This window comes from Drosophila virilis, unplaced genomic scaffold (genome assembly GCF_030788295.1).
Source record: "Drosophila virilis strain 15010-1051.87 unplaced genomic scaffold, Dvir_AGI_RSII-ME tig00001170, whole genome shotgun sequence".
NCBI classification, from domain to species: Eukaryota; Metazoa; Arthropoda; class Insecta; order Diptera; family Drosophilidae; genus Drosophila; species Drosophila virilis.
This window is the reverse complement of record NW_027212828.1, coordinates 944,330-971,993: the sequence shown is the minus strand read 5'-3', so window position 1 is coordinate 971,993 and position 27,664 is coordinate 944,330. Positions and strand designations below refer to the sequence as shown.

The window sequence follows — 27,664 nt, the reverse complement described above, 5'->3', positions numbered from 1 at the left end:
GTCACATTTTCAAATTTCACATAATGGAGTTTCACCGGTTTTTGGTAACATGTGAGTGGCAAAAGTGCCGCTTCTTTAAATAAACAGCTGATCGAGTTTCATTCATTTACATAAGCGCCGTAAAATTTTTCTTCCAAAACTCAAAAATTACGCTCTCTAAGTAAGGCTCCATTTTAGGTACTCTTTTCGAGATTTCACCATGTTTAAATTCTAAAAACTGTGGGATTATTCTTATTTCAAATTTCTTATTTAAAGTTGCCACTTGCCTTCGTTGATATATCAGAGGTTCATGCTTACGATACTTTACCATTTTTCACAATATCGATAGAAATATCGATAGATCATCGCAAAAAAACATGAAATGTCTGTGGCAAACTTACACATTTTGAAAAAATTTGCCCTTCTTGATAGATGTGTGAAATGTGTTTTCTTATAGGGAAACGCACAGGGCGCATATCACACATTTGTCGAAAATGTGATATTTTCAGAAATGTGTTCAGTGGACAGAAGCTATTAGAAGCAATCGTAGAAAAAACTTATTATAACAATTGTGATACATATTTTAAAAACTTCTGATGTGATGTATTTTATATTTATAATTTTCAATTAGTTATATTTCCGGTTGGCTCAAAAATATGTATTTGATACAATTACATTTGAAACATGTAATTGATATTTATAATATTCAATTAGTTACATACATATATTGCCGGCTGGTTCAAAACCATGTACAAAACTGCTTACACATCATCTGTAGCGAACGCACTTACAGTATATGTAAATACACTACTGCAAATACAAGCAACATAAATAAACCAATTATTGGATGCCATTTTATTGCAAAATTGAAAACCCAAAGGTGCAGTTTACTGCATTCTCTGTGGTGTCGGAACGAGAGAGGGCTATCGGTTGTGTGCCTGGTTTGTTCAGAGTGGATACAGGCGAGCTGTGGTTCCCTGGACATTCAAATGATGCTATTGCTCATATGGGCAGTGTCCGCATATAGCCTTTAGCTGCCCAAAACGAAGGGGAGTTTTACTCAATTTTCGATAGAACCAACGTGATCCAAGTATTTATTACTTGTTAAATTTAAAAATAAATAGTGCGAGAAAAAACTTAAGTAAATTGCATTGCAGAAAACAAAATCTTAAAAATATATACAAAATTGAAACCAACCACCATTACTGCTGGCTTGTGCCGAAAAACAAAAATTGTGAATTATATTGTTGGGTTTAGTAGGCTAATTGTAAATATTGTTACGAGCAGTTAAGTTTAGTTTGATTTGCTTTTATTAGTAGCATTATTAATACAACGTCGATGTTATTAAAATTCGTCGCATGGTAATCGGTAGACGGTCATTTAATTGGGGTGGAGAAGGAATCAGTGCAGGAGGGCGGCATTTATGTCCGCGGGGTTCATTTAAATATGAAGGGCATCTTCCGTAAGGCTGTAAGAGAGCCACTCCGAAACCGATTGTGCTGAACTAGAAAGAGGTGCCGGCCGCTAAAAACGATAAGAGGCTGCAGCAATAAGAAGCTCTATCGTCGACCAAAATTTACGTTTTAGGAGATTAACATGGAGGAAAAAATCGGATGGAGGCTGTGACAGCTCCGTCGTATACTCTTCCGGCTTTGCAACGCTGCTCAGTAAATATGTAAGCTGACAGATAATGACATTTTGGAAAACATCCTGAACCATCTCCGTTTCATAAAAAACTCCGCCGAGATCTCTGTTCCGTTGAGCGAAACCCTGTATAAACGAACTAGAATGTTTGTGCTGAACGATGAAGCCTTGGTTGTAGTGGTTGGTTCATGCCGATTTCAGAAGGGAATTTTGGATCCAGTGTTAATCCCAAGATGCGCATGCATTAATTCTATGCGACCATATGCTGTAAGTTTTTTTTTATTTACGTAAGTATGTGTTTTATATATTACTAGCGAGTATTTCCCGGCCTTGCCCGTGAAACTTTTTATACCAATAATGCCTTTCCACTAAGTAAACGGCCGTGGAAAATTTAAATCCATGCCAGTTTTGCGATGAGATTCTCTTCAAGAATTTTGAAAAATAAACTTTCGTTTAAGGAACCTTTGACCTGCAATTGTCACCCAAGAAGGTATAAAAAGAAGTATTTGCTGGCTGGCTCGAGATCCTGCTCTGTAAAAACAAACAGTGAAACAATTTTATTTCATTTTTGCCTCCATATATTTCGATTTATATTTTCGTAAAATATTTTTCATTTTATTTTCATAATCTTCTACATTCATTGCTACGGTTTCGTTACACTTATCGGACGATAGAATATTAATACTATTATCTTTCAATAATTTTCGTGTCGGTTCCACTGTGTCCAGTATTGTTTAATACCTAGTGTTTTATTTTACTAATAAAGAGACTTTTATATTTCTATTATTTCCAAAGACTTACTTCTAACCGTTTGCAGTGTATTTTAAGAGAGGAGAGTCTCTTTTGCTGATTGGGAGAGCGAACTTCTTCCCTTTTGCGAGTTACGTTTGGCGGGAATTCTATTTTAGCGTAATGCTTCACATTGACATATTTTGGACCGACAAGAAACATTTTCTGACATGCATCGAAATATGTTCGAAATTTGGAATGTTTCCTGTAGGTTATTAGACGTACAAATCCCTATCGTCCAGCTTATGAACTTTCCCGAAACTAAAATTATATGCTGCGATAATTAGGCATTCTTTAACCTCGAATCATCTCCTCTTTGTTGAAAAAGAGGTATGGAGTAGATGTTATAAACGCGCCACCGCTGCACAGTTCCCTTAACGGCAAAGTAACCGCTAGAAATAATACGAGCACCTACTGATGAATTCAGGGAACCGATCAGATGTAAAATCGATAGGTATCAACAGATTCAGTTTGAGAGAAACAGAACCAAAAAGCAGAAAAGGGTATTTGATGTAGGAGATAAGATTTTTGCCAAGACCCACAGAGGCTAGGGAACAAACTAACCCCCTTGTGCGGAAACTCTCCATTCATAACTTGCAACGGTTTTTCATTAACAGGAGGGTGGACCGTAAGGACAACCTAATATACCATATTTTCTTTTTAGGCTAGACAGCACTTTAATCAGCATTCTAATTTAGGTTACTCAATTTTTACAGGCTCATGGGTATACTCTTCACCTTACTGGACATAGCAAAAGATCAAATCACCGAATACTACCCTGCCCATTACATTCCCGTTTTAGACGGCAATGGGAACAGTATAGCTATGTAAAACATTTTGCAAGTATTGATAGATAGCTATAGAACATATTCGAAATCTCTTGTCCTTATTGAAAGTACACCATCGACCAAAATTAAAAAAGCTAGAATGGGTGATTTTTTTACACTATCCCATTTATAAGAGGCGCATTTGACCAGAAATAGAATACAAACTACACTCGGCAAGTCAAAAATTATAAATCCCACCATTTTCAATCATATTGATTTGGAGTCAATTTTCTCTAAGCAACTGACAAAAGTCCTAATACTAGTTAATGGAAGGTACCTGAAATAAGTGTTTCTACTAATAAAATATCCCAAAGTTAAATATATGTGCCATAAGGTAGTTATTTTCCCGGAGGCCCACAACTACGCCATACAACGACTGCCGCACGATAGCGTGCTGGAATGCAATGATGGAGTTTTGGCCTTCGCGGATTGCTTAAAACTACGCGCCCTTTAGCAAGAAATCGGACAAATACACTTCCGCTTGCGGTTTGCTTTCAGAAGGTTCCGCCCTTTGCTATTCTCAGCCCAGCCACCTATACTCCATCACCTAGGTGAACAAGCGCATAATCATTGTCAACGAGCAATCAGAAACGGTCAGTACAGATGACAAACCAGAGGTGGCAATAAGCGTCAAGTAGCTTATCACCTACGTGCGCCTGGCCACCATACCATGATACTGACAAAAAAAAACTAGGCACAGTGCCCTCAGCACCGGTAATAAGTTTGCAATCGCTACGCAGGATGAACGAAGACAACCTACAAGTCATACAAGAATTCAAGATTGGTGTGGAGAGATACCAGCGACTTGGAAGTTTAGCCGTCGGTCTTTCTAGTGCTTGCGCAGATAGAGTCTGTTTTTTGAGCAAATTTTGTAAATATTAAGAGCTAGAGCCACCAAACTTAATATATTGCTTCTAGAATATTAAATATATATTAAGCACCTCTCAATATTCTATGGTACAATAAGATATACTTTAGAATATTTCATTAAGATCGGTTAAGAAAAACTCAAAGTTATATGTAACCCAACTTATATTGCTCACCAATTTAAGCCACAATTTTAATGCAATTAACTTTTTGAGAATACACAAATATTCTATGGTACAATAAGATATACTGTAGAATATTTTATAAGGAACGGTTGAGAAAAACCCAAAGCTATATGTAACTGCGCAATTGGAGGGGGCAGCATGTGCAAATTCCAAGAATTTCTACATGTACACACACACATTCATGCGCGTCTGCTTCGAATTCTATCAACAGTTTGCAATTGCGATCGTTTTTTTTTTTGTGCTGTTATTTTAATTCGTTTTTTTTTCTCAATAATACTTAATTATTGGTGTGACTGTTGAGAAGAGGTATAGCAAGTGGTACAATCTGTCGCGAGATCGAGTCCTACCGGGGAAAATGTTTCTTTTCTTTTTTTTTTTTTGCTGATGTGGCTGTTGAGTACAGTCGACAGCAAGTAATGCAGTTTGTTGTGATTTCGAACCCTGCCAAGTAAACTTTATTTTTATTTAAATTTATATTTATTACTGCAAACGAGCGCGTTGCGCGAGCTGCATTTTTTCACTAACCAAACAACATATACTCTGGACAACCAGTGGAAGTGGTGGGGCCTTCTCATTTTTTATGCGGCTGGTACAAAGTCGCTTTCGTTTTTGTTCGGATTCGAGACACGCTCGCACGCTCAAACAGCAAGAGAGTAAGAAATACATATGACTTATATGATGGAACGACATTACTGCTCGTTTTTATTCCCTTACACTACAGAAAACTGCTTTGGATTACTCTCAGTGATCTATCAATTGGTGTATTTACTATTGTACTGCCTGGGGACACGTCTGGATTGAATAAATTGAATGAAAAGGCTTAATATTATCATTCAATAAAATAATGAACACTATATATATATATATATATATATAAATGTATTTCACGAGAGTGAATTTGTATTTGTTTATTAAGTTGAATGTCTGGGTTAAGACTGAGAACAAAAATTTTCTTACGCTATATTTAAAGCTAAATTTTTGCAAAAGGACAGCAGCTGCAGCTTGTTTATGCTATTGGCTTTCTGTTGGTCATTATTATGATATAATGATTACAAATACTGTATATATTATAATTTGGAATATTTTCATTTCTTTAGTATGTTCGAAATATATTTCTTTTGTTTGAATCTACGAAAGCGGTTTTAAGTTAGCAATATTATTTCTTACGTATATACTTTGTGTCTAATCTGAGTTAAAATAGGTTGTAGATATCTCATTAAGTATTATTGAGCAATTATGGATTTTTATCATGTTATTTCCTAATTAAGATATCATTTATGATACAGTTTTGATTTAATGTAATTTTTGGTAAGATTTACGTTATAAGTATATTCGCTTCTATATAATAAATTTGTGTTATTAGATGGGTTTGTCTAACATGCATAGGCTAATAGTTAGTTTCGTCTTGTCCTTGTTGTATAGATTATTATAATGTGAGTAATATTTGTATTGTGGTTCGCCTTGCAAAATATTTTGATCATGGTCTGGGTAGGGTCGTATAATGGGGTTTTATTTATTTCTCTAGGAATGTGGGAAATAATTAAAATTTCATTCGTATCGGATCTAAGCCAAGTAGGTGCTTTTATAATAAGTAGTTTTTTGGAATTAACGTGTGTAATATAATCGTGTTTTAGTATTTATACCCTGAACCCATTAAAAATGGGTATAAGGGTATATTGTATTTGTGCGAAATCCAAATGTATGTAACAGGCAGAAGGAAGCATCTCCGACCCCATAAAGTATATATATTCTTGTTTAGCATCAATAGCCGAGTCGATCTAGCCATGTCGGTCTGTCTGTCCGTCCGTCCGTATGTATGAACGCAAGGATCTCAGAACCTATAAGAGTTAAAGACTTGCAATTTGAGATGTAGGTGCTCCTAGTTCCCGCACAGGTCAAGTTTATTTCGGATAATTGAGAACTTACTCCGTTTCCAAGCAATCGATATCGATATCCTGTTTTTTGGGCAATTTTGTAAATATGCATATATGCATATATATGCATTTGATGTTGGAAGACGAGGGTTCAGGGTATCCCCAAGTCGGGAGCTCCCGACTAGAACCTCTTACTTGTTTTAATTAAAAATTCCCAATCTTGTTAGTTGCATTCGCATTTCTAAATCTTCAATATATTCTGTAAGTTGTTGCATATTGAATGCTAGTAGTAACTACTGGATAGTTTAGATTATTCTCTTTCCTCACTTTTTTTGATTACTATTTATATTCCTTGGTTGACTGCTTCAATTACATTGTTGAGTTCGTTTATTTGAATACTATTTTGAGCTATTGAATTCATTTTTTTTTCAAGTTCTTTATCGTTGTTATCTAGGGTGCCAAATTAATGTTTGTATGTTGTTCCTACTAAATTAAGTAATCCTCTTTTATTTCTTTTTACTATGCGGATACCTTTTATTTCTCCTTGCAACTTTTCTGTTAAATAATGAATTTGTATTCTGTCTTTATAGTTTTTTGTCTGTAACAATAGTTTGTCATATGTGTCTTCTGTCTTTGTTAAATTTATTGTGAGACAATGGTGCTCATAATTATCTGGTATGTCTATCATGCCTATTTTAAAAAGTAAGTATCCATTATTTGAATTAAAAGGGTTGATATCTATAACTGGTTATTACTTCCTGGTAATAAGTTGACATCATTAATGCCAGAAAAAATTAATGTTATTATATAACTCCTGTAAAAATTTGTTCTTGTTAGTTTTCTTTTGTTTTGGATAATTTGTTTTATAATGCTTAATTTTTCGAACTCTGCTAGTCTCTTCAAAATGATCATCGTCAACTTGTTCTATTTTTCCAGTCGGTTTGTAAGGGTTTTGTAATTTACCGCGAATTATGGGTACTTTCCTAAACTTAATATTTCTTTCGAAATCCTTTCGGTTTTTATCAAGGTTTTTTTATTCTTGTCTCTTTTATGTTCTGGGTAGTATAATTAGGTATTCCTGCATAAATGAATGTCAGCTGAAGTTCTACCCAGTTGAGTTATGTTTTAGCTTATGATTACTGTATAAAACTGCCTCTATTTTCATTAGTCTATTTTCTTCGTCATCGTCAGTGTTGGATTCTGCAGCAGCCTCATCAAATTAGCATAAGCAAACATTCATGTAAACAGAGGTTGTAATTTTGGTCTAGTGGAACAGCTGTTTATTATAAACAAGGTTGGCAAGCCTTTCTTGCACTTGTAGCAGCTGCTATAAATTGCAAATTCCTTTTTTATCTGCTCTCTCATTTCGTTGTTGATCGAGACGAAGCGAAGAACCAATTCTGAGCCACAGCCAAATAACCTTAAAATCTACATAAATTTGAGTAATAAACTGAATTATAACGTGCTGTTGTGAAGGGCCAACATTTACTTATTTCTTGGTTTAGGTTCTAAACAGTTGCTAAAAAACATTAGTAACTCAACATTTGGAGGCCCCGGCAAGATTTAACATTGCAGTGCACACAAGCTTAATAAATCTATTGCAAATTAAAATTGTGATTATTCAAGTATAACATAATCATCGTAAATTGTTATAATTAAGCAAGTGCAAACCGCCTGTGTGAGCTGACCATTTAGAGCTCCCAAATATTCGCATATACATAAACGCCGCTAGTTGACTTTCGCGCTCTTCCCCTTGCGCGGTCATTCGCCGGATCAGCTTATATATATATACGCTTGTACATAAGCAGCTGCACAATTCATCGCAAGTTGTGTGCTCAGTTTGGTGTTCTGATTTTGTGCTTGTGAAATAATGATGCAAGGCGAGAACACAATTGATATGCAGTCAAACAGGGTGTCTTTTCTTAAGCGCAAAGCGGTTGCATTGTTCGAGCAAGCCAAGTGTATTGTAAATGAATTATCTGAGGATAAAATTAATAACTCTTGTGCCGTCAACTTTGAAGTGCGCCTTTTGCTAATTAAACAAACTAAGTCTGCCTTTAATACCGCGCACAACTCGCTATAGGAGCTTAATTTCGATCAACATTTTCCGGTGGTTATACCGTATATTCGGACTTTATTGCGATGTTTGAGTCAGTTGTCGACAAGGATGCCGAGCTGTCTAACATTGAAAGGTTGCAGCATCTTCGTTCATGTTTATCTGGCCCTGCGTTGGATTCGGTTCGAGCCTTGGAGTTTTCCGGTGCCAATTATTCTGTGGCTCTGGAATCCTAAATAGAAGATTTAGTAACAAACGGGTTGTTTTCCAGGCACACATCAATGAGATTCTTGGGCTCAAGAGGGTTGATTCGGAGTCGGCTTCAAAACTGCGTGAGTTCTCGGACAAGGTCAATTCGCATATGCGTGCCTTACAGAATTTGGGCAGTTTGGAGCAAATTTCGGGTTGCATAATAGTCCACACGCTGCTCCAAAGGTTGGACACCCAGACTCAGACCAAATGGGAGGAGGCCGCAGGCTTTGACAAAATCCCGACAGCCGATGAGTTCTAAGGCTGGAGAGCGTGCAACATGCCATGTAATCCCATATAACCAATTATCAGATGGGCAAATTCAACCATAGCACTAACCACAGCAAAAGAGTGCTTGTAGCTGAGACTAACCAAAATGGGTGCAGTTTTTGTGATGCGTCAGGTCTCGTGATCTACACATGTAGTAAATTCAGAAATTTGTCTCCATCCCTTCGGCTGCCATAGGAATGGACACCAAACTCGGTCTTGCAGTAGTAGTCAATGTCGTACTTGTGGAGAAAAGCATCATACACCGTTGCATTTTGCCACTTCAAGAGGAGCTGACGCGCCGACACCATTACATACATCGGCTGATTTGGGCGCCGCCACTTCGACGCACTCTCACTCCACTGCCTCTCTTGCTGTCCAAGGTCTGCTGTTGTGCTCCTGGCCACTGCAGTGGTACTGGTAAAGAATAGTTCTGGTTCCTTGTTTTCCTGTAGGGGCTTTTAGACTCAAGCTCGCAGTTGCACATGATCACATCCCGTTCCGCACAGAGACTTCAGTTAAGGAAAACCAGGTCGTCGACAGTTGTCATTGGTCTCGGAGACACAAGCGTCTCTACTGAAGAATCAGCTGTTAGGAATAACATGAAGTCACAAGACTCAGATTATTCAGCCACCTTTGATGCTCTTGTGACTCCAACAATTACCGATAGTCAGCCCAGCTTCGTCATCAATACATCAGACTGGAAAATTCCCTCGAACATAAGGTTGGCTGATCCTGCGTTCAACAAACCACAGCGAGTGGATCTCTTAATTGGAGCGAGCCTTTTCTATGAGCTTTTGTCTGTTGGGCAAATTGTGCTTTTGCCAGGACTACCGCTTCTGCAAAAAACTCGTCTTGGCTGGGTCGTGGCCGGTGGATTTGAGAGACCGCGCAGTACCTCGTTGCTGGATGCCGGCCGCACTCCTAATACCGAAGCTACTCAGTTGGACGTCCGTCTTGATGAGTTGGTTCGGTGGTTTATGGAAATTGAAAGCTTGGAAGAGGCTACAGTAGAGGCCACCAAAGAAGAGACGGAATGCGAGCAGCATTTTGCCAATAACTTCTCCTGTTTACCATCCGGCGAGTATTCAGGGCGGTTTCCTCTGAAGAGGAGTGTAGAGCTTCTAGGAGAGTCTTATGGTCAGGTTTATCTTCGATTTCTCAGTCTTGAGCGAAAATTGGGTCGGAATTCGCTTCTGAAGAAACAGTATTCGGTATTCATCAAAGAGTTTCTGGATCTAAATCTCATGTTGCGAGTTAGTCCAGAGTTGAGTGGCTGTTGTAAATACTGCCTCCCACATTATTGCGTCTTGAAAGAAGACAGCGCCACAACCAAGTTGCGTGTTGTGTTTGATGGCTCAGCAACTACTGATTCTGGACATTCTCTTAATGATGTACTGATGGCGGGACTAATCATTCAACCCAGGTTGTTTCACATTCTGATTCGCTTCCGCACATATCCTGTTGCTCTCACAGCTGATATTTGCAAAATGTATCGTTGTATCCGAGTGACTTCGCTTGCTAGTTACTTCCAGTGCATCCAGTGGAGGGACTCGCCTCGCCAGGATATCGAAATCTTTAAATTTTATACAGTAACATATGGGACCAAATCAGCATCATTTCAGTCCGTGCGCGCAAATCACCAGTTGGCCTTTGATGAGCGTGATGCATTTCCAATTGGATCGGATGCCATCAGGCAGGAGTTTTACGTTGACGATTTGATATCCGGAGACAACTCAGTTGCTGAAGCCAGAGAGAAAATTCGTCAAACGGCTGGGATATTGTCTCGTGGAAACTTCAAGCTTCAAAAGTGGTGTTCCAGTCACCAAGAAGTACCCAATGGAATAGCTTATGAAGATAGGGAACAGTACTTAAAGTTCGATGATGGAAGCGATGTCACCAAGGCCCTTGGTCTTGTATGGGATCCAGCGATCACCAGTTGCTATTTTCATATTCTGTTCTAGAACCCTGTGTTAAACCCTGCAGGCGATCAGTTCTGTCTATTGTTGCCCGGTTATATGATCCGATTGGACTTTTGGGACCAGTCATAACTAAGGCAAAGATATTTCTTCAACAGCTTTGTAAGGACAAATTAACTTGGGATGAAAGCTTGCCGATTGTACGTGATACGGCCTGGAGGGATCTATGCAGCAGTTTTCGCAACATTCGCCAGGTATCGTTTCCCAGAGTAGTACTCTTTGAAGAAGCTGATGTTGAAATACATGGATTCTGCGATACCAGTGTGGAGGCCTATGAAGCCTGATTTTACGTAGTGGCCAGGAGTCCACTAGCCACAAGTCGTATCGTTTGCTCCAAGTCTCGAGTTCCGCCATTAAAAACATCGACTGTCCCAAAACTGGAATTGTGTGGAGCGAAGCTGTTGGCTAGTCTGATGCATGAAGTCAAGCGCACAGGCATCTTTGTCAGTCAGTTTTATTGCTGGTGCGATTTGTCCGTTGTCCTATCCTGGATAAGAGATGAGCCCTTCAAATTTAACGTTTTCGTGGCAAATTGTGTGGCTGCCATACAAGAACTCACTGCCAGTATGGAGTGGCGATATGTTCCAACGGACCGAAATCCAGCTGACATTCTTTATAGAGGCACAGTTCCCGACGTCCTAGCCCAGTCGGAGCTCTGGTTTCATGGCCCATCGTATCTATTAAATGGTCGCCTAAATTGGCCGGCGACCTGTCTGCCTGAAGCTCCAACCATTGAATTGAGGAAAAGAGTACTAATTCTTAAGTCTCCAGATTTAGTTCTGGGATGCAAGCACGCCAACTCTTTTGGCTCCATGCAGCGCACATTCGGCTATGTATACAAATTTATGAAGCGTATAAGGCATCATAGATTCACTGCTGCAGACATTCATCACGGCACTCGCATTCTTGGGATGACATCAAGGAGATTCATTCTCATGGAAATGTGAAAAAATCCGGCTCCGTTGCATCTCTTGCACCATTTCTGGATGAACGTGACCTCCTCCGCGTCGGTGGCCGGCTCAACAATTCGTCCATGGACTATGATGCGCAACACCCGATTATACTGCCTCGGCGTCATGCAATCACCTTAGCTGTCATCGTTCAGTTTCATGAGAGGAATCTACACCCTGGTCCCCGTGCACTTCTAGCCAAAATTCGACTTAAATATTGGCCGATTGGTGGACAGTTTGATGGCATAACTGAGCCTACGTACTTAATTTACCCTCCCTATAAATGGCTCTGTTCAAAGCAACGCCATGACAATCCTCGAGTGTAAATTATGAGAGATTGTCCCTTTTAGTGATAGTTACTTTTTAAACTTCTACCATGCCTTTATACTTCCACATCTGCGTGTCTCAAAAATATTAACATCAAAGTGAAGTTCATTATATTACGGATACACATTTCATTATTTCAACGCTTCTGCAGAGTATTAAATTTAACAATATATGTTTTATTTTTATTTATTTTTTTTTTTTTAAGTTTGGAAACCTTATACGCTAGAAGAGCAGGCTAACTTGATTATGTCTTTAATTAATTTGCTTTGGCTCATTGAAGATACCACTTACGTGCGAATAAAGCGTTTACACATGATGACGTATGAATTTTAAATCATATCGGTGAAAGATGATATTTGAGGCCAAATCAGCACCATCTGCAAATGAATAAGACTTTAGTTTTGGTACATATCAATTAGCTTACACTCTACAAACAAGTATACCGTTCATTCCAAAAATCACTGTAACAAATACATGATCAGTTAATATTTAATCTACCCAAGTTAATCTTATATTGTTTAACTTGGCTATTCTAACATATATACACTAGATATAATTCAAAGTCGGCGATCCATTTAATCGTCTTGTCGGTCCATGCTGCAGCATTCATAACATGGATTGGCGAAGATCTTGATTTAAGTGCGCCATTAGCTTCGCTGGTAGATTAATAACGATCGGAGGGCTGCTGCCGATATACATGGATGGCTGTGCAGAGTTTCTTTTCACGTTAGCCTTCCGAAGTTGCCGGTTATGTAGAATCTTACGTGTTCACCAAAATTCTACGTATGAGCATTTGTGGCTTTACATATGTGGAGCCATGCGAGCTTAGTACTTCTGGCACGTTAAATTAAAACGGCTACCCTTGACGCCGAAGCTGCTTATGCCAACGGCACTCCGCCGAAATTTTGCATTTCCGTAGATAGAGAAAGTTCTTCTAGAATTCCACACTCGTGGTGGCCAGTATTGGCCAGTAGCTTAGTATTCGGTTGGGGATAAATTTTTGCACGTGTCTTTAGACGACTGTACTTTAGCTTGGAAAAATATAACTTGATGAGCTCTTACGTCTGCTTTGTATTGTCGTCTAAAATGAAAAGAAGCCACAACACTCGTTTTGCCTTGGCCTCAGCATCAGTATCAAAAAAGCACTTCAATCAACGGGATCCTTCCAATGCTTTAGATATCTAGCGTTGCCCCATCAATTGATTAACAATATTTTTTTACAAGTTAAGGTTGCCACTTAAATGTAAAATATTTAGCTGATCTTTTTGACTGCTTTAAAATAAACATCATTCTTATTTTACAAGGCAGCCGTAACACCACCTTTTTCGTAGGCTTCTTAGTTGACTTATCTTCCCTTAAAATTTTTCTCTCGTGGTGCTCGACCACAAGAGAGAGCTCTCTGTTGAGAGTGGTGACGTGTTTTTACTTGTGCTCCAAGATTTGTATATATATTTGCGCTTCAATCCTGCTTTTTTTTTATAAGTTTTGCATTTTTTGGTGCTTAATTTAAATAGCTTTTTTAAATTGTGCAAGATGTTATATGTTGCTCAGCGTAAGGCTGTTAATTATCGCATTTATAAAACGCGGCGTCAGTTCCGTGTTGTTGTTATTGCCTGATTTGATTCTTTTGCTTTAGTGCTCCCCTATGCATGCACTTGTTTGTGCGTGTGTTCGCTGCTGCATATTTCTGCTTGTGCATCGCGCTCTCGCAAATTTTTGCTATTGCTTTTCGCTCCAAACAATTTGTTTGTGTACGAATAATTGAGTGCTTACTTGCTCTATTTTTGTGCACCGTTTTCGTTTTACTCTGCGCTCTCGCACCTTGCATATGCACATAATAATTATGTCGTGCTGTAAGAAACCGTGCACGTTCAAGCATGCTGATGATTCTGCACTGCCGCAAATTGTTAATTGCTGGCTGTATGAGAATATGATGCATGCTTAATGTGTAGGTCTCACTGAGCGTGATTGCGACAAGATCGCTGCAATTGCCAAGAAGGGCTGCGGCGGCTTGCGTTGGTCGCGCCCAGAATGAATCGACAAACGAATTGATTTCTCCAGAATGTATAATTCTGTGAGAAATCAATTCTTAAAATTAAATGATGTGGCTAAGCAACTCTCGAGTAATTTTGACTCGAGCTTTAAGTTGCAAATACAAATTCGGGTTTCCAACCAATCGCCGGTTGGAGGCTAAAGTTTTGCAATGATCCTCTACATCTGTTCAGACATCTACGCCTTTCTTGTCCCTTCCTAGCAACTTTGATTTATCTCCAATGTTGTCTTTATCGCCTTCTCCAAGCGACTGCTCAATTACCCCTGTTTCAATCCCGGTAGTAGCCCCAGTAGAGCCCGTACCTGATCCCGTCCCAGTTATCCAAACGGCCTCAGCCCCGTCAGCTACTGGCCGCAAAATTAGACCTGCGCGCAATCTTGCCCAGATTGTTAAAAACAATCATGGTGCCTCTTTAGCTCCTCCAGCTCCTGAATTACCTGTAGCCCCATCAGCGCCTACTTTAGCGGTTGTTCCCTCGTAGGCAAGTTTTTGTGTCTCGACTTTCATCGGACACCACTTCTGAGTCATTGGCAGCCTATATTGCTGGAAAATCTTCTGCCAGCGTGTTAATAACCAAATTAAATTTCTCCACCCCTCGTGAAATATCATCATTCAAAATAAATGTTTCACATGATATGATCCCAATCATTTGTGATCCCAAATGTTGGCCTCCACACATGATTGTTCAGGAGTTGAAGCCTAAAAAGCGTAACTAGCCTGTCGCCCTTCCAGTCCCTTCAATACAGGGTACCTTTTCTGCCCCAAAAAACGAACTTCATCTTCTGACCAATTCTTTATTTATTATCAGAATGTCAGAGGTCAAAGCTTAAAATCTTTTCATGGCCTGCACTTCCTGCGACTCCGATATAATAACATTTTCAGAAACTTGGTTAAATTCAACCATATCTGATTTTACGGTTTTTCGAAAAATTTTTTATTTTGTATAGAACGGATCTGCCGACTCAAGGTGGTAAGGTATTATTTGCCGTTAAAGCCACTCTCCAGTCAGAACAGAGATTGTGAGTGAGATTGTCTCATTTAAGGTGTCTTTTCTTACACGGAATATCTATATCATGTTCTTATGTCTCTGCTTCTTCTGATATTCAAGTTTATTTAAAACATATAACTTGTATTAAAGAAGTTTCTTCACACGTGCGTGATAAAGACCTATTTAGGGTGTTGGGTAATTTCAATTTGCCGAACATCTCTTGGTCATTATTCACTGGCGAAAACTATCTAGTGTCCTCAGCACAGCACAATTTAATAGACTGCATACTTGATCTTTCGTTGATTCAAATCAATTCAATTTATAATCATTTGAATAGAACACTTGACCTTGTATTTGTAAACGACTACCTTATTTCTAATGTGTCTAGGTCCCCTCCTTTATCTCTTCCTAATGATCGGCTTCAGAGATTGCAATGTTCAATTGTAATCCTTTCATTTCGTGCTCATCAGCCAATTAGAAAATTTCGCAATGGAAATTATTCATCTTTTATATGACTTGGTTGAATACTGCCATTATTTTTTTTTATATCACCCTAAATTCGCTCTTAGATTTGTGTATTCCCAAGTCAATTCCTTCGACTACTTTTTCTAAGCCACCCTGGTTTGCGCCCATATTATCGCATCTAAAAAATGTAAAATCTAAATATTTTAAAAAGTTTAAAAAGTCTGGTTCATGTACAGACTAAATAATCCATAGCCAAGTAAAACTTTTTTTTCTGAATTTTCAATGCTATGAGAATTAAGTAACTCGTTGTAAAAGGCAATTTGCCCAAAATCCGAGACAGTTTTATAATTTTATAAACTTGAAGCGTAAGTCTTCAAGTTTGCCATCTTCCTTTCTCTCGGGATTGATAAAGCTAGCAATAACACTGATTCTGCTAACCTCTTTGCTAATTTTTTCCAATCAAGTTACGCAACTTACAATCCTAATTCTAATTCTTACCCTTATACTATTTCTTCCCCTAATTCTATACCCCGTCCCATTATTTCACACTCCTCTCTCCTATTAGCTATAAACTCTTTAAAATCTTCTTACTCTCCTGGGCCGGACAATATTCCTAGTTGTCTACTCAAAGAGTGTAGTTCTTCCCTTTTTTATCCATTGCTAAAGCTTTTTAATCTATCCCTTAAAACTTCTGTCCTTCCATCTCTTTGGGAAGAATCTTCTATCATTCCTCTTCACAAGAAAGGTGGGAAGTCTGATATACAAAATTACAGGGGCATTGCAAAACTGTCTGCTATTACTAAATTATTTGAAAAAATAATCACTTCGAATTTGCAGCATTTCTGCAAATCAGTTGTTTCCCCTGTTCAACATGGATTCGTAAGGAATCCGTCAACTACGACCAATCTGCTTGAGTTTACTTCCTTGGTAAATGATGCTTTCCTTTCGAAAATGCAAACTGATGTCATTTACACTGACTTCAGTAAGGCGTTTGACTCTGTGCACCATGACATTTTACTTTTTAAACTTGACCGAATAGGTTTCCCTCTGTCCCTATTACTTTGGATTAATTCTTATTTAAAAGGTAGGACCCAAAGAGTAATACTGAGGTTGACTACCTCTAAAAGGGTTCACGTAACTTCTGGTGTTCCTCAAGGTAGTCATCTTGGACCTTTACTCTTTACTCTTTTTATAAATGATTTTCCCTCTGTTATATCACAAGCCCGTGTACTCATGTATGCGGTCGATGTTAAACTTTCTCTATCATACACTAATCCCCTACATCATTCTCGTTTACAAGACGATTTGAACGCATGCAACTTTAGTGTTCGGCCAGACCAACTGGAAATTATCTCCCCTTATGCCTATCTACGTGCACAACAGACTACGCAATGCAGAGTCTGAGAGTTTGCGTGCTATGTAAAAATTGTATTAATTTGCATCAAGTTTTCTCAACCGAACTTTCTCTAGCCCTAATAAAATCGTTGCTTTCAGGATACCTTTGGTAAGTCACTGATAATTCCCAGCTATGGACAGGGGCATAGCTTGCCCGACAGGCTGTAAATTTTCCCCCACCGGGGATGATTTCCCATTACTTTTCTCTTTGTCCTATCTTCTAAACACTTTTTATTTCTAGCTTACTTTTCTTTAGTTTATTAACAATCTTCTTACTTTGTTTTTTTTCCAATTAAGATTATTTTTAATTTTACTTAAGAACACTTTTTTCCTACTTACACCCTTCTGCTTAGATGTAGGCTCTAATAGCGTCACTGACAAAATTAGCTGTGAAAAGGGGCACAGCTGGCAGAAATTTGTGTTCTTTAAGTAGGATTTTAGCATTTAATTTCATTATCTATTGTAAATTAGAAGAAGACTCTTTGATATTCATTTAAAGTATCTTTATTTTTGCAATCCGTTTTTAATTCAAGTTCGGTAGAACTATAAGAGAACAAATTCCAAAGTGAGACTTAGGGTAAGCTGCATCAAACCATGAAGCCACAGCCGGCTAAACGCTGCGTCCGCGTTTCCAGCGGGTGATCAGTCCGCGTTTGCGCGTGCGAGTTTTGGATTTCGTCTGCAACTTGTCGCGACGTTATCTGGCGCAACAGCGTTGTCAGCAAACTCAATCTTGCGCGTGTTGACTCCTCCCCTACTAGGCTGGAACACGTCCTCGGGTTTTTACTTTCTTATTCTGCGCTGGTATAATTTCCAGGTGACCACAAGGAGCACGAATAGGGCGATGAGTGTCAAGCAGCCATATGATCGTGAAGATAATCCCGATCTAAAATCCCCAATATGGCGGAAATTCTTCATGGTTAGTTCATGTTAGAATGGGAGGCTCAGTTGTTCTCTGAAGAGGGTGACGTTGATCACGGCTGACGTGGATACAGCAGCTTTCTTCTTCTTTAGGATGCCTCGGTGGTTCACGTAACGGGTGCGGTAAGTTACGAAGAAAGTTCCCATGACTGGCTGTTACCGGTGCTGTCCACTACATTGATGGTCGCGCTATTTATTACTGCAATGCCTTCGCCGATTACTACCACGGCCGCTAGGTGTCCGGGGCGAGTGGCGCATTGTGCGACGGTTCCAGACACCAGTTGTTGGGCGCATGAAGTATTTTGTAGGCACCTGCAGAAAGTGGTGCTAACAGTGTCAGCGTAGTCACGTACAGCGAAGATCTTTGTTCCGCAGTCGGCCACCGTATTTTCTTCTTCTGGATTTAATATTATGTTATTATGCTGAACAGGAAGAATATCTATTTCCTTACAATTTAACAAAGGTTTGGGATATTTGATCAGAAAGTAGAATAATTCAGAACTTTAAAAGGCTTTTATATGGGAGACTTCTAAAAGGTCGGTTATACTAGTATTGGTGAGATGTTCGCTTAATAATTCTTTTATGTCGATGCTGTCTGGTATAAGCGGGCTGATTAAATTTATTTTAGCAAGTGTAACAGTGAAGATTAAGTCCTCAAGGTTTGTAATTATCATTTTATTTTTTGCCAAAATTGTTGCATAAAAATTTTCGACCTCTGCAACTGGTTTCAAAATTTCATTGATGATTTCATTGTTTGCTTTCGGATTCTATTACCTGACTTTGCTTGAATTTTATTTGTTCCCAGTCATCAAAATCTGGGGTTCCTACAATTGCCTTAAGGGCACTATCATGTTAATGTTACGTACTTGTCGGTGGTGAACGGTCAAAGAAGCTATTAAGGTGGCTATGTGTTGTATGTCAGTTCTCAATACCTGTTTCATGTGGTTCTTGGGTAGATTGTCTATCAATTTCCATGTCTCGTCGATGTAAGTTTCAAAAGATGTCAAGATCGTCGTGTGTCCCATGTAAGTGCACGAGTCCCATATTGTTACGTCTCCGTCAACTATAGGTATGTAGTCCGCGTGGGAATAGTCGTTGAGTCTCAATGTCGCTTCGGTCAAATGCATGGTTGTTATTGTTAAACTGAAAATATATCTGAACCTTAAAAATTTAATTGTCGGGATTTTTCAAATGTCCAAAAACTACTTAAGATTATCCTTATGGACCACCCTCCATTTAATAAGAACCGTCGTACCTAGGTTTGCTTCCACTATAACTTATGTGCATAGGGGTGATTTATTTTAACTAGTTTATTTCCCAATCTCTTATTATTCTTTATCCAAACCCTATCGCCTACCAAATACGACTTATAGACCCTGTTTTTATTCATTTGGTCTAATGTTTTTTTCTGTGCTGATGCGATTTGTTCCTTGATCTGCACTGTACTCTTTTTTGAGGCTGCGTCAATTACGTCTATGAGTCTCTCGTTTGTCCCCGAATGGATTGACCTGTTGTACTTTATGGTTGCAAGGAGAATGTTCTCGACAGTGCCCTCTACCCGTGTCTCCAACTTATAAGAGCGTGCTGTATCCCCAAGACTGCTATGGAACCGCTCGACTTGTCCATAAGAGAAGCAAGGGTGGATCGTTTGAAATCTCAATGCCAAAGTTATTGTTGAGCATTGACTTAATGGTTTCCGAGATCAAGGATTTCTCGTTGTCGTTTTGGGAAACATGTTCAGAAGTTGCAGAAGTGGAGCTTTTATATCCACGATTGCGCGAGACCGTATGGGCTGTACTACTGCAAACTTGGAAAACTTGTCGATGCAACTTAGAAAGTATTAAGTGGCAGTGGAGTAAATATATATTTGCAACATTTCACCGGCATACGACGGTATCGGGGTTTTTCCTATTTCCTGTTTGCAATAACTAAAGGTGATAGAAGGGAACGGCCTAACTAGTCCGTGTTGGAAGAAAGCCAGTTTGGGTAGCTCGCTATGAATTGCGTTGGCTACGTCAGCGTTTACTTCATCTTTAATGCTTTGTAATAATGTGCTGCGATCGGAAAATTAATTATGTGACGAGTTTTCGTCTTAAATATAATATACGTCTGTTGGGTGATAGTCCTTTCTTCCAGAATTATCTTGTTCCGAAAGCAATTTACCGGTTTGTCTGTGGCTTCCATGGTATATGTGAGGGATTCCTTACTGTGGATAGTGGCAGCATTTGAGTCTGCTGAATCCTCTAATGCATTGACCTTTTGCCGAGACAATGCGTCTGCTACCAAATTCTCTTTGCCGGGTTCATAAATAAAGTTTGCGTTGTGCTCATCAATGAAGGCTTTCCAACGCTTTATTTTGGCAATCGAGTTTTTGTCTGATACCGAAAAGGTTAATGGCTGGTGGTCTGTATGGAAGTTAAGATTCTTAGTACCGTACAAGTAATTCTGAGGTTTTAGAGTGCCCATACAATGGCGAGAAGTTCACGCTCATTTGTGGCAAAATTTACCTCGTTCCCTCGTATTGTTCGCGAGATCATTGTTATCGGGCGGCTGTTTTGAGACAGTACTACTCCCAGTCCGTAGCCACCCGCGTCTGTTGTGAGGTCAAAAGGCTTTTTGTAATTTGGGTAGGACAACATTACATGTTCGGAGACCAATATATTTTGAAGCCTATCGAAGGCTTCATTTTCTTCTGGTGACAGATCAATTAACACCTTTGTTAAGTAATTGGCACTTACTTTGCCATTTTCGCCTTTCAAGATACCTGTTAGGGGCTTTGCGATGCTGGCAAAACCCGTTATGAAACTTCTATAGTAGCGTGCTAGACCCAAAAATGACCTAAGAGCGAATAGGGGTTTCGGTTGGGGAAAGTCCTTAATAGCTTTCACATTATCGGGCGAGGATTGAATCCCGGCGAGGACACTGTAAATCCCAAATATTCCTCGCTTTTTTTGAATAATTTGGATTTTTCTTGAGACACTCGCCAGCGTCCCTAAGGTTTCTAAAGACCCACTCACTCTCTCTGATATGGTCTTCTTTGGACTTGAAGAAGATCATTACGTCATCAACGTAAACATAACATATCTTACCAATTTGTTCGCAGAGTACATCATCAATACCTCGTTCAAAAATACTTTGGGCATTTTTCAGCCCGAAGGGGAGTCTACAAAACTCATACTTCCCGTAGTTGACAGAGAATGCTGTCTTTTTCCTGTCTCTTTTAGCCAATTTAATTTGGTGAAACCCTGACTTGAGGTCTAGCGTAATGAAATACTGAGCCTCGCCCAAGTTTGACAATATAGTCGAAATGGATGGGATAGGGTATTTGTCATCGACTGTCTTCTGATTTAATTTCCTATAATCAATAACCAGACGCTTCTGCTTGTACCCCGCTTCGTCGATGCTTATTTTGTCAACAACCCTTATCGGGTTATTATAAGGGGACTTTGACGGTCGTATTATGCCATTCACTAGAAAATGTTTAACCTCTTCATTGACAAATCGGACACGCCCTTTGAATACGGATAAAGTTTTGAGTAAGCCGGCTCGTCATCCGTTGGTATAGTGGCAACCGTATTTATGTTGTACGGCAGGGATTCGTTAACGTCCGCAAATGCTTTTACTATATTGTTGATCATACTATCCAAGGTGGATCTGACAGCAGGAGGGACATCCGTGTCATTAATCCGAATGTGGTTCACCTGTTGACATTTAGTGAATTTCTTGAATCCCATGGTCATGTTTAATGACGTTGTTTGTTAAATCTATTTGTGCATTAATCTGTTTTAACAGATCAAGGCCAATTATGCCGTCAAAGTCATTAAGTGACTCCAGCATGAAAAAGTAGGACTTTACACTGAAAAGGTGGATTAGGAATTTCTGCTCCATCTTAGTGACCATGAATTAATTTGACTTGAAAAGGGCTGTCAACTGAACATTGTGTCAGTTCGGGATTTTTATAAAATATTTCGAGGCCCCTGTGTCTTTCAAAAGTCTGATAACTCGCCCTGCAACCATTTGCCTTATAAACGGAAGCAACTAAACAACTTTCGGACAAATCGTCTTCAACTTGTATCATTTCCTGCTGTGACTGTGACTCGTAGTCACCGTTACTCTCTTCCTGTGGTAGATGGTTTAGGTTTTGTTGGGTCCTCACAGATTGGTCCCCGTAACCTTGATTGTTTCTGTAGCCTTGTGCAGTTTGCCTAGTGGATGGATCTACCTCCACCGGCTCGGGCCCCCGGCCTTGGGACTTTTGGTGGTTATGGCGCTGTTTCGTGCTATTTGGTTTCTGCCTTTGGTTTTTGGCTTTTTGATTCTTCTGGAAGTAGGGATTCTTGCTCTGAGAATTGTCCTCCTTTCCCTGTTGGGCTTTCTGACTCCAGTTTTGAGAGTTTTGCGAATTTTGTTTTTGAAGTTTCTCCTCAAGATTTTTTGTAAAATTTGCTGCAAAGATGCCTCTTTCATTGCTTGATTCGGCTTCTTGGTCTAAAGCTAAAGCTGACGGGAGGTCTTTGGATTTTGCCGGGAAGACTGCCCACTTCAGTGACTTTTTCAATCCTGAGACGAAATTTTTCATTTCATACAGTCGCTGCAACAGAATCGTGCGTCATTAGTGTTTTATTTGTTAACAAGGTAAGTTTTTCTCGACCTCGTCGAAATATTGTAGCAGTGACAGGTTGCCCTGCTGAAGCATGTTTAGTTGCTGCTGGATTACATATACCGGTGTTTTGTCGGCGTATTTAAAATCTAGCCTAGCAATAATGGCTTTAAAATTCAAGACTGCGTTGAATGAGGCCAGCACAGCATTTGCTGATCCCCTTACTTTATTTCTGATTATAGCTACTGCCTGATAGTTTCTTAAAATGCCGTTGTATGGCTCGAACTCTTTGTAGGCTGCGGAAGTAGCTTGCCTCCATGAAACATAATTTTCTATTTTCCCGTCAAACTCGGGGACGGACTTTATAATATCTAGAGGCTCATCGCAATGGGCCCCTGGCTCGATTACTATTTCGTGGAAAATTTCTATCTGCGGTGAAGAAGCTCTAGTTTTATTAAGCTGGTCTGTCAGAGAGGCTTTATTTTGTTCAAATAAGAGGGCTTGTGGGTCAAGGGCTGCCTGAATCGTTGCCTCCCAATGGGCAACTTGTTTTTCATTAATTTTTTTTGTTCCTTCTAAAGACCGCTGCTCTAAGTACGAGGTTATCAGTTCGTCGCCACTACTGTCGTCCGCGTTGGTTTGGAATTACAATAGGCGCAACATAAAAATCAGACCGTTTCGGAATAAATTTTATTTCTGACTTATTCAAGGTTCTTTAATACTATACTGCAACAAGCAGAATCTTGCTTAAGTTTATTTTGTAAACAATGACATCTCATACTAAACCGTTCTGAGAATTTTATTAAATTTATTTGATTTGTAAACAAATGAACATCTCACTTACATTTTGAAATATGGGCTTCAATCAAGTGGTGTGGTGGCTGCTGTGATACGTTATTTTCCAGTTAAACACTGCCCGCCGCTCGTATTTGTTGATTTGTTTTTGTTGTTGTAGCTCGCTCAGCTCTCTTGGCTGGGGTTTTTATTATTATTTTTTTTTTTTTTTAGTTTTGTGGTGCGTGAGTGTGTTGTTGTTGTGTGTCTTTTATTGCTTGATATCGCGACTTTTCGCGTTTGCTCAGAGTTATTCCCTGTGTTTTGTTTTAATTGTTGTTCACTTTATTGCACCGCGGCTCTTAGTGATTAGTTCAGTTAGTTATTTCGTTGGGCGATTGAGCGATCGCTTATAAAACCGTTTGGTTTTTTTTTCCGTTTGAGCGCCAATTAAAAGAAGACTCTTTGATATTCGTTTAAAGTATCTTTATTTTATAATTAAAGAAGACCCTTTGATATTCAGTTAAATTATCTTTTATTTTTGTAATCCGTTCTTAATTCAAGTTCGATAGAACTATAAGAGAACAAATTCCAATCTGAAACTTAGGGTAAGCTGCATCGAACCATGAAGCCATCGCTGCCGGCTGGAATTCCGGCTGAATGCTGAGTCCGTGTTTCCAGCGGGCGATCAGGCTGCTTGCCCGTGCGAGTTTCGGATTTCGGAATAATGAGAAAGACACTCGTTTTGTCGACCATTAATAAATAAATAAATAAACAACCTGAGTTAAGGCCGGGCATATTACCAAGCTTTTAGAACTTTAGCATGGAATTTTCCTACAAATTTTCCTTGCACATTATCTGTTTCATGAAGTGCAATACATCATTCAAACATTATTTTTATTTTACAAGGCAGACGTAACAGGTCTTTCTACATCCGCTGCACCATTTTTACTTGTTGTTATTTGAATTTCAACTTTTTCCTTATTTAACCATTCTTTTAGGGCTAGACTCATAAAAGCACTGTCCCTATCAGTCTTTAGATTTGTAGGTTTTCCAATATTGTTAAATTTTTAAATGAGTCCTCTTTTGACTTCCATCCAATCCTTGCCGTTAAGATCAATTAGATTTGTAATTATTGAATATTCACATTCGTTAAATATGTTTTGGATTAAATTTTGATATCCTGGGTAATAAAGATTGTTGTATTATTTCAAAGTCTGAGTCGTATTCAATGCATAATACGCTTGAATTGTTGCAAAAATGTTTTATCAGTATCTGTTTAGCTTTTTCAATGTTTTGGTTTTAATCCTTAATTTTCTAAAATATGGTTCAACTTCTACATTTTCGGCATCACTTCTAATCATTTCTATTTGTCTTCTAAAATAATTAAATGATTTTTCTGTTAAATGTATTAAGTTTTCGTTATATTTTTCAGCGCTATGTACTGTAGCTTGTGTTAATAAGTATTTTGTTCGCCTAGCATATTTTCTTTAATTTTGATTTGTGATAAGGCATCTGCTACGTGGTTTAATTTTCATTCTAAGACTTTGATTGAGAATTTGCATTCACGAAATTTGATACGCCAACGTTGTAATTTAATCCTGCGTTCTTTAATGTTGTTCAGCCAAACAAGTGGCTTGTAATCGCTTAAAATGTCAAATGGGCTGCCCACAGTATTGCTAAAAGCTCTTTTTCAATGGTACTGTAATTTTGTTCGTGGTCGTTTAACGTTCTACTTGAGAAACTAATTTGATTGTTATCTTGTGACAACACACCTCCTATTGCAAAATTACTTGCGTCGGTTGTTACCTGTAACTTCTTATTAACATCTGGATATTTTAATATTGGGTCGTACCATAGAATATTTGTGTATTCTCAAAAAGTAAATTGCATTAAAATTGTGGCTTAAGTTGGTTGGCAATACAAGTTGGGTTGTTAACTTTATTTATAGCTATGAGGTGGTAGCGGGGAGGTGGCGGTTGGTATAAAATAAAAGATACTTGACAAATATATAATATTTTAGAAGCAACATATCATGTTTGGTGACTCTAGCTGTTAATATTTACCCAATTTGCTCAAAAAACAGGATGTCGATATCGATTTATATCGATTGCTTGGAAACGGAGTAAGTTATCAATTATCGGAAACAAACTCGATCTTCGCGGGCACTAGGAACACCTACATCTAAAATTTCTCTCTAGCTCTAGCTCTTATAGGTTCTGAGATCCTTGCGTTCATACATACGGACAGACGGTCAAACGGACAAACGGACAGACGGACATGGCTAGATCGACTCGGCTATTGATGCTGATCAAGAATATATATACTTTATGGGGTCGGAGATGCTTCCTTCTGCCTGTTACATACATTTGGATTTTGCACAAATACAATATACTCTTATACCCATTTCTAATGGGTTCAGGGTATAAAAAATAAAATAAATAAAATGCAGGTAATCTCGTTGGCGGCCCTCCGCAGAATGTTGACAGATGAACACGTTAAAATATATTTTACACCATTTTGTACAACTGCAGGCAGCAGCATAAAATGAGACAGCGCACATGTTAAGATTGGATAAGTGACTAAGAACTATCATGTTAAAAAATTAAGTAGCAAGGGTTAGGAAAAACCCTAATTAAACACAATAGTTTATTACCGCTGCTGAAGATAATGCATTGACAGCAGACCTAAAATAAGACATTCTGTATAAGAATAAAATCAGTATCTTACAAGTACTCACATTGAACTGTTTAGTTGAATACTTAATACATTTATGTACACTATTCTAGAAACAAAATATCAAGTTTGGTGACCATAAGGACAGGATTTTTACATCGATTTGTATCGATTGTTTGGAAACGGAGTAAGTTGTCGATTTTCGGAAATTCGTGCTGTGCATGAACTATAGGACCTACAGCTAAAACTTCAAGTCTCTAGCTCTTATAGTTTCTAAGATCCTTGCGTTCATATATACGGAAGGACTGACATGTGGACATGGCTACATCGACTCGGCAATTGATGCTGCTCAAGAATATATATACTTTTTGGGGTCGGAGATGCTTCCTTCTGCCTGTTACATTCATTTGCACAAAAACAATTATACCGGTTTACCCATTGACAATGGGTTCAGGGTATAAAAAGAAAATATACGAATAAAAGGTAATTGTTGAACTAATTGGGGAACAAATACCCGTTAAAGAAAATATGTAAATAAATATGCCACAAAAAAATGTATGTTGTCGAGTGGTATGTACATATGTGTATTAATGCGTTTGATATAAATTGCCTGCCTAAAGAGATCTCTGGGTGGGACGGTAAGGTAGATAAGACGTAATATACTGGACATATGACACAGAAGTATGTAAGTGGGTATTGTCCGTGCAAAAGTTAACAAAATTCAATATTTTTTATTTATTTGACAGACGCAATAACTTTTGGGACCTTTATATCACTGTCGGAGATTACTGAAGTTTTTCCTTAAAAGATAATAGACATCAATTTTCATTTATGTAAATACTTATGTACACATAAGGCTAACAAACAAAAACTAAGTTTAATATTCTTAACATCTTTTCTCTTTTAGGGGCCCCTAAAATGCGTCTACTTCCGACTTGCTCAGGGTGAAGTTGGTTGTTGCCCATATGATGCCACTCTCCAGTTAATTGGGCGCCACTGTTACGCCCCCGATATCCTTATCATGCAACGAAAAGATATTGACGGGGCCGATAATATCGAACGCAACCAACAAAACAAGATTTTGTATGACTCGCCATTCTCATCATCTCTTTCTTCATCGTAATTATCTGTATTTTTTTTACTCTGCTCTCGTTTTATTATAACATCATCTTGTAACTTTTTCGTTTCACATATTATAAATCGAATCCCAAAGTCCACATTTTTTTTCGAAGGTAAAGGTTGAATCAGGACTATATTCCGGATTATCAATTTCTGGATGCTCCCAAGTTCCTTCATAATTGTATATACAATATATATATAATATACAATTATAAAGGAAATTGATAATCACAAGATTGTCCGAATGCTTCGACTGCTACTCCCTTTATATTCCGGATTGTCGACCCATTCACCATCCATTTCATTATCCAAGTCCTCGGCCTTGGTAGCATCAGGATGCATCTCATCTCGTTAGCGTTGGCATGGGTGTATTGTATAGAAGCATTTATGCGTTTGTGTGTTGGTGGCCTACGAAGCCCGACGCGTTCGCCGAGACATATACTAGATGTCTACAGGATGGTGTAGTTCCTAAGAGATGGCAGCGGAAGAAACTAATCCTTCTACCGAGGACAACCCAATAGAGGAACCTTCGGGATACAGGCTAATCTGCCTTCGGGACACGGCGGGAAAAGTCCTGGAAAGGATTGTGTACAATAAGAGAAAGAAGCCCTGTCCAAACAGCAATACGGATTTGGCAACGCAAGGTATACTGTCGACGCAGTTAAGACGTTGGTAGATAT

General features: G+C 38.7%; 1 non-coding gene across 6 annotated transcripts; it reads left to right on the top strand.

The window, feature by feature from the left end:
- The first annotated feature begins 376 nt into the window (after positions 1–376).
- On the top strand, positions 377–27,122 carry LOC26530698 (uncharacterized). Of its 6 annotated transcripts, none has more exons than XR_011417130.1 (5): positions 377–1,890; positions 25,979–26,348; positions 26,486–26,550; positions 26,612–26,698; positions 26,773–27,122. It is a non-coding gene; the product is annotated as an uncharacterized protein (transcript). The 6 variants fall into 6 exon arrangements; XR_011417129.1 differs by lacking the exon at positions 26,486–26,550 and having other exon boundaries at positions 25,979–26,052; positions 26,127–26,348; positions 26,773–27,097; XR_011417132.1 differs by lacking the exons at positions 377–1,890; positions 26,486–26,550 and adding an exon at positions 23,719–25,921 and having other exon boundaries at positions 25,979–26,052; positions 26,127–26,348; positions 26,773–27,111.
- Positions 27,123–27,664: the final 542 nt, after the last annotated feature.